The sequence below is a fragment of the Chrysochloris asiatica genome, unplaced genomic scaffold, assembly GCF_000296735.1.
Source record: "Chrysochloris asiatica unplaced genomic scaffold, ChrAsi1.0 scaffold00017, whole genome shotgun sequence".
Classification (NCBI taxonomy): Eukaryota; Metazoa; Chordata; class Mammalia; order Afrosoricida; family Chrysochloridae; genus Chrysochloris; species Chrysochloris asiatica.
The window spans coordinates 28,908,765-28,917,074 of NW_006408535.1; the positions used below are offsets into that span (position 1 = coordinate 28,908,765).

The window sequence follows — 8,310 nt, forward strand, 5'->3', positions numbered from 1 at the left end:
GAACAGGAAGAGTACAAGAAGGAGGGTATTGAGTGGGAGTTCATCGACTTTGGCATGGACCTGCAGGCCTGCATTGACCTCATCGAGAAGGTGCCGTCTTGGCCCCACCACCACTAACCCTACATTAATAGCCCAGATAAAACAACAGCCCCTGTCCTTCTGGGTAGCAAGGGTAGAGCTGAAAAATCTTGATCCTTAGTTTCCAGAAACCTATATTGTCCTGAGCATATGTAAGACTCAAGTGCCCAGAAGGTTAAGCAGTCCTGTGGAGAATGGACACCTTCAGGTTGGAGTGGTCTGTAAAGCAACTGTAGCCACCAGAATCCCAAACTTTTACAAAGGTCCCTTTGCTCTCTAAACAAAGTCCTCCACCTTGGGAAGGATTGAATAATCAGTATGCAACTGTACTCAGAGCTGAGCCTAATACCCAAATACCCAAAGAGTCACCTGCCTGAGCAAATAATGATTTCCATCTGTATTAGGGATGCTCAATGATGCTCTCCCCTCCACTCTTAGCCCATGGGCATCATGTCCATCCTGGAGGAAGAATGCATGTTTCCCAAGGCCACTGATATGACCTTCAAGGCCAAGCTGTATGACAACCATCTGGGCAAATCCAACAACTTCCAGAAGCCACGCAATATCAAGGGGAAACAGGAAGCCCACTTCTCCTTGATACACTATGCAGGCACCGTGGACTACAACATCTTGGGCTGGCTACAAAAAAACAAAGACCCACTTAATGAGACAGTGGTGGGCTTGTACCAGAAGTCCTCCCTTAAGCTGCTTAGCAACCTGTTTGCCAACTATGCTGGGGCAGATGCACGTAAGTAAGGGAATTAAGGTATGGTGTTTCTGCAATCACGTTACCTCCATGTCAGGTTGTACCTCACAGTTTACAAACTCAGTGAGAAGGGATTGGGTGGAGAAGCTGAAGAACCCATTTTGAAGACCCGTATCCATAAGTCAAATATCAATGAATATTTACTTCCTGCTTTCACCTTCCCACACATTCACCAATGCTTCTTTTTTTGACTTTTCTTCCCTCAGCTGTTGATAAGGGCAAAGGTAAAGCCAAGAAAGGCTCATCCTTTCAGACGGTGTCAGCTCTACACAGGGTGAGTTTATGACCCAAACCCATCCCGACATGGCTCCACATCCACTCTGCTCCTTACTTGCCTTATTCATCCCCTGACTCCTCCCACTTCCGGGTCCTATCTCCTCCTTATAGTCTTGATTCTTTCCACTCTTTTTTTTTTCTTTCCACTCTTTACTCACCTCTCCTCAATTCTTCTTCTCTTCTTTTCAATTCCTTTCTCTTCCCCTTCATCTCCAGATCTCTTCTCTTACTCACATCCCATTTCATCTCTCTTCTCTTATGCTTTCCGTCTTCATCTATGCCTTCCTTCAGTGTTCCTTCATTCTTTTTATTGTTGTTGTTAAGTGCTGTTGAGTTGGTTCCAACTCACTCTGACCCTGACCCTGTATAGGGTTTCCAAGGATCAACTGGTGAGTTTGAACTGCCGACCTTGCAGTTAGAAGTCCAGTGCTTATCCATTCTTTCTATCTCTCTTTTATTCTTCTCTTCTTCCTCCTCTACTTCTGTCTTTCACTTCCTTATTTGTACAACTTGTTTCTTTTGGCCACAGGAAAATCTGAATAAGTTGATGACCAACTTGCGCTCCACACATCCTCACTTCGTGCGTTGCATCATCCCCAATGAGACAAAGTCTCCAGGTGAGCCCAAGAACTCAAGCTACCCATAGCTAGAGATGCACTACCACAGGAAAAGGGCCTTCTAAGTTTTCTCCTCATCTACCACCATTGTGTTGTCCAAATTACATTCTTCTCCTACCTTCTTAGAGATTTCTTAGACTACCCCTGTTGCAACTGCTGCCTTACCCTTGAGGTGTGTAATTCAGAATCACGTGTAAGGCACTTTGTTGGTATTACCTCACTAGTGCCTTACAACCTCAATAAGACATACAAGGCAAGGCTTATTCATCCTATTTAACCAATAAGGAAACATAGGCTCAGGCCCTGGTGTTGACCAGCTGAGAAGCATTGGACAAGTCTCTTAACTCCTCTGGGCTTAGTTTACTTAGCCCAGAAAAATGCATATATTTGCCTTACCCACTATATATGATGTTGTTGTTGCTATGTGCCGTTGAGTCGCTTCTGACTCCTAACGACCCTACACAGGGTTTCCAAGGCTGTAAATCTTTACGGGAGCAGAAAGCCTCATCTTTCTCCCATGGAACAGCTGGTAGTTTCGAACTGCTGACCCTGAGGTTAGCAGCCCGATTAGTAACCACTATGATACTAGTCACAAATCATAAAAAAAAACAAAAAACAAGGAATGTCAAAACCACTTACTCACTTTTGAAAGTGTGACTTAAAAAAAAAAAAACAACCCAAAACAATTAGCGAGTCATTATTAACTGACTTGCTAAAGTTGCAGGCTAATAAGTAGCAGACCCAGAACAGAATCTAGAATTCTTGGTTCTTGGTCCAGTGCTCTCTCCACTTCATTCCACTGCTTCTCACACACCCCTTTCCCTTCCCTCCTGCCACAGGGGTGATGGACAACCCCCTGGTCATGCACCAGCTGCGCTGCAATGGAGTGCTGGAGGGCATCCGCATCTGCAGGAAGGGTTTCCCCAACCGCATCCTATACGGAGACTTCCGGCAGAGGTGGGTATGAGGGACCACCCCAAGTGTTGGAGCCTGGGCAGCCTTGGTGGGGAACGGAGTCTGCAGGTGGCCCTGGAATTCTATGGGCAGAGTGGATCCATGCAGAGCATGAAGGACTGAGCACTTCTCTCCCCAGGTATCGCATCCTGAACCCAGCTGCTATCCCAGAGGGGCAGTTTATTGACAGCAGGAAGGGAGCAGAGAAGCTGCTAGGCTCCCTGGACATCGATCATAATCAGTACAAGTTTGGTCACACCAAGGTGAGGATAGAATGGAAACTAATTAAAATGAAAGGAAGACATCTCTTGTCCTTTGACTCCTCACCTTATGACTCTTTTCTTTTTACCAGTCACCTCTGAACCACATGCTACCTTTCCCTCCCAATACCCTCCTGCAATCCCACCTCTAGCTGCCATTGACCTCCTTCCCCCAATTCTTTCCCAGCATGTTACACTTCCTAAGATACTCCCCACCACTTCTTCTTGTGTTTCTTCCTAGTCATGCCCAATACATACCTTCTCCACAGGTATTTTTCAAGGCTGGGCTGCTGGGGTTACTGGAGGAGATGCGGGATGAAAGGCTGAGCAGAATCATCACACGCATCCAGGCCCAGTCCCGTGGTGTGCTCTCCAGAATGGAGTTCAAGAAACTGCTGGAACGCAGGTAAGATATCTCAGAAGAAGGTCCAGGAGGGATCAGGAGCAGTATCAGGAGAAAGAGCTCGCTGGGCTTTCAAACAAAAAGACAACTTAGAGGGACTGATAGAAATACAGGGTGGGAGTGTGTGATAGATGAAGGGCCTTACTTAGTCAGGGCTAGAAGGAGGCAGGAGGGCTTTCTCACCATGTCTCTTGTTGGGTTCCTGCAGAGACTCCCTGCTAATAATTCAGTGGAACATTCGGGCCTTTATGGGGGTGAAGAATTGGCCCTGGATGAAGCTGTACTTCAAAATCAAGCCACTGCTAAAGAGTGCAGAGACAGAGAAGGAGATGGCTTCTATGAAGGAGGAGTTTGGACGCATCAAAGAGGCTCTGGAGAAATCTGAGGCTCGCCGTAAGGAGCTGGAGGAGAAGATGGTATCCCTGCTGCAGGAGAAGAATGACCTGCAGCTCCAAGTGCAGGCGGTGAGGTTCCTGGGCCTTTGTTAGCAACTCCACACTCTGCCTGCACCTCCTACACCCACCACCTCCCCCTAGTGGCTCACCATCTTGCCCCCTCACAGACAGAGGATACTAGGATCAATGTTTCCAAAGAGAAGGAAAGGGAAGGAGAAGAACTAACTTTTTTAAGCACAGTCTTTACACTTGGATTCAGCCTGGATTCACAATAATAATTTGGTGACCTTGGGCAAACCACATATCATCTTTGAGCCTCACTTTCCTCATTTCTAAATTGGGAATAAAGTCACTCATCTTGCTAAAATCAAAACCAAACCAAATGTTGTTGGGTGAATTCTGACTCATGACCAACCCTGTGTTACAGAGTAGAGTGCTCCATAGCGTTTTCCTGGTTGTAATCTTTTCAGAATCAGATAACTAGGCCCTTCTTTTGTGGTGCCACTAAGTGAGTTCGAACTGCCAACCTTTATGCTAGTAGTTGACCTTTGCCCATCTCACTAGATTGCAAATATTCAAAATGCTTGGCATCACAAGTGTAATCCCTTCCTTTCAATGGAGGAGACCACAGGATGAAGGCCAGATAAACAGACTCTTGGTTTCCTGCCACTGCTCCCTCAATACATTGCCCTAAAGTCCTTCCCTCCTCATCTTTCTGGGGTCCTTTTCAACTGGGGATATCCTGGAGCTCATCCCTCTTGCGGTAGGCAATGAGTCTCTCCCTTCCTCTACCTGCTATGGTAAGGATTGTCCACTGAGCAGACTTCCTCTGTGCTCTGCCCTCAGGAACAAGATAATCTAGCTGATGCAGAGGAGCGCTGCGACCAGCTGATCAAAAACAAGATCCAATTGGAGGCCAAGGTGAAGGAGATGACTGAGAGGCTGGAGGATGAGGAGGAGATGAACGCTGAGCTCACTGCCAAGAAGCGTAAGCTGGAGGATGAGTGCTCTGAGCTCAAAAGAGACATTGACGACCTGGAGCTGACATTAGCCAAGGTGGAGAAGGAGAAGCATGCAACAGAAAACAAGGTGAGAGCAGCTCCCTCCAGGTCTTTCAGGGTTTCCAAATCACACTGACCTTAACCCAAGTCAGGTCACTCATGAAATCCTGAGAAAAGCATAGTCCTTGGCATTGGAAGTCCCCATAGATGTCTCTAGGCTGGCAAACATTGACCCTAATGGGAATGGGGATATTGGCCGGCAGGTGAAAAACCTGACAGAGGAGATGGCTGGGTTGGATGAAATCATTGCCAAACTGACCAAGGAGAAGAAAGCTTTGCAAGAAGCCCACCAACAGGCCCTGGATGACCTTCAGGCAGAGGAGGACAAGGTCAATACTCTGACCAAGGCCAAGGTCAAGCTGGAGCAGCAAGTGGATGATGTGAGTAGATTGAGGGTCAGGGCGTTTTAGTATATTTGTGCTCAGATGTTTGTGTGTGTGTGAGTGTGTATGCATGCACACAAGTTTGGTGGGAGGGTGTTCCTATTCATGATACTTTCCCAAAAGGGATCTGGTGAAGACGCAAAGGGATGAGTGATTAATTCTGAGCTGTGCAACTCAACTCACTAATATGGACAATAGTAAAGATGGGTTTCCTTATTCCAATTCAGTTCAAGCTCACAGATATCTCTTGACTCTAACCACAGGTTTTAGAGGTTCATCTCATTAAAAAAAAACTATTAATTTCTTTAAGAAAGGTCTAAGATTCCTCAAGTAGGATTTTTGGACTGTCTAAGGAATTAGACACAATCTGGTCCTGAGCGATCACTGCTCCCACAGATAACCCTTTCACTTATTACTCAGCATTATACTTACATGTTTAAGTATCTGTCTCAACCATAAGTTCTCTTCAGGTAGAAATTTAGATTGTTCAATGTTTTATCTGTAGTGCCTAGCACAGAGCCTAGCACCCAACAGGTGTTTATCAGGTGATGAATGAATGATGTAGCTTTGGGTTTCATATTATAGTCATTCATTCATTCATTTAACAAACATTTATTGAGCATTCCCTGCATGCTAGGCACTTGCACAATTGCCTGGTAAGCATTGTGCACTCTGGGGAAAGTTTCCCAATGACACTCTCTTAGAATTCCTCAACTCTTGAAGTGACTGAGCTACAAAATCACCAAGTCAGGATGCTTGGACTCACTGGGCATGGCATGTCCTTGTTATCATCAGCTGGAGGGATCTTTGGAGCAGGAGAAGAAGGTGCGCATGGACCTGGAGCGAGCAAAACGGAAGCTGGAGGGTGATCTGAAGCTGACTCAGGAGAGCATCATGGACCTGGAAAATGACAAGCAACAGCTGGATGAGAGGCTAAAAAAGTACCTCATTCCTCTTCCTGTCACTTTTCCTGCCCCCTGCCAGAGCCCCGCAGGTTGTGCTGCCTATGACAGTACAAGCTGACCCAAGACACTCATCCTCAGAGAAAAAACACACATGCAGCCTAGATCAGTGAATGCTTAAAGCATGGCCAAAAACCTCTGAAAAGAGTGCTTCTCCCCATCAGACATGCATGCCAGAGCCCAATAGTTCACCTTGGCAATGGATCCCTCAATCCTTTCCTTACTTTTGGGTGCTTAGTCAAGAAAGAAAATAATAGCTTGCCCCTTGATTTTATACACAACTCTCTTTGGAGACAAGTTACTAGATATGGAGTAAGGCTGTAAACAAATGCCTCTCAGGAAAGTCCTTTTCAGATTTTTCACAAAGCCCAGAGGGCCGTGGGGACACTGACAAGGCTCCATGTTCAATAAGTAGAGAAATCGGAGCTTTTTTCTAACTAACTTGTGGTTCCAATTCTTACAGCAAGACTTTCCAAAATGTATAGACCCACTTTCCAGACTTGGTAAACCGTGTAGAATATACTTTGATAATCGAGCACCTTATGGGATTTTAGGGTCAGTACTTGCAAAGGTTCCACAAATCATCTTGTGATCTACATCCTCATCATTCTTGAGTTTGTCCAGGGGTCTTCACACTTTCGTGGGCACAGATTTGTTGAATGGATGAATAAATATGTGATCCCATTTGATCCTCGAATCACCTTCTAAAAATGATATTTTTAGTCCCACTCTACCACAGAGGAAACAGGCTCTGAAAGGTTAACCAAATAGTCCCACATAACAGATGAATAAAATTAAAGACCATCAGAGCTAAAAGGGATCTTTGAAATGATCTAGTCCAACCTCCGACTTTACAGATGAATAAGCAAAGATCAAAAGGGAAAGGGACCTGAGCAAAGTCCAACAGAGCCCAGGTCCCATCACTCCACCTACAGCATCATTTTCTGCTACATTTCTTGTTGGGCTTCAATCTCACAGCACATGTTGCACCTCCTGGGATCCTCTTTCACTCCTAGAAGCTGTTTTTCTGATGATCTCATGTTCTCCAATTGTCTTATTTTCATCTCTTAACCACTAATGGGGCCTCCTGGAGCCCAACCAGTCTCCCTTGCCTCATCCCCTCCCTTCCCACAGGAAGGATTTTGAGCTAAATGCTCTCAATGCAAGGATAGAGGATGAACAGGCCCTGGGAATCCAGCTGCAGAAGAAGCTCAAAGAGCTTCAGGTAAGGTCTAGGATGTTGAAGGTCTCTGAACTGGTAACCAACTTTCCCAACCCCTTCCTCCAGGGTGTCCTTTCCCTAGTTTTTCAGCTTGCTATGTGTCCATGAAGAGCAATACAAAACTAATACAGTACTCCCCTGAAGCACACTCAAGAGAAGCTGAAAATGTCACAGGTGTGGAGGGCAAGAATCCTGGATTCTTGTCTCTGTCTGCTCTAGCCCAGTGACTGTGTGCAACTTACTCGATGTCTCTGGGTCTCCACATCCTTCCATGTTACCTGGCGACTTTTAAGGTGCCTTCCAGTCCTGATGGCTTGTGACTTTGGTTCTTCTTTCTAGAATATACAGGGTTTGGGGGTCTATTAGTTGTCTGTTCAGACAAGCATGGTTCTCTCATTTTAAACTGTTTTTCTCAGTAGAGTATTTAAAAATAAAAACAAAAAGCATATATTCCTAGAACAAGGTTTTTGTGTCCCTCATCAAGTGTAATCTTCAACTACTTTTAACAAAGAGAATGTATAATCTTCTGGCCTTAAGGAAGGCTCACTTGGCCATCCAAACCATTTTCCCCAAGTCCTTTTTCATCTTTTCACTGGAGTCCTGGTGTGGTGCTGTAGTATAAGCACTGGACCATAAAGTCAGTTTGAACCTCAAGGTAGACAGTTCAAACCCACCAACTGCTCCTCAGAAATCCTATACAGGGCTCGCTATGAGCTGGAACCGACTCAACCGCACTTAACAACAACTGGTAGAACTAAACTGTTCCCTACAGGCCAGGAATCTCTTAGCGCTCTGGGGTGGGGACTCCAATGGAGGAGCTTCCGGCTGTAGGTCTAAACCCTTCATGTCCTGACTCAGGCACGCATCGAGGAGCTGGAGGAGGAACTAGAAGCAGAGAGGACAGCCAGGGCCAAGGTGGAGAAGCTGCGCTCA

The 8,310-nt window shown here is 45.8% G+C and overlaps 1 pseudogene; it reads left to right on the forward strand.

The window, feature by feature from the left end:
* The window catches only part of LOC102813980, a 38,905-nt pseudogene that overhangs the window by 8,649 nt on the left and 21,946 nt on the right, over positions 1 to 8,310 (forward strand).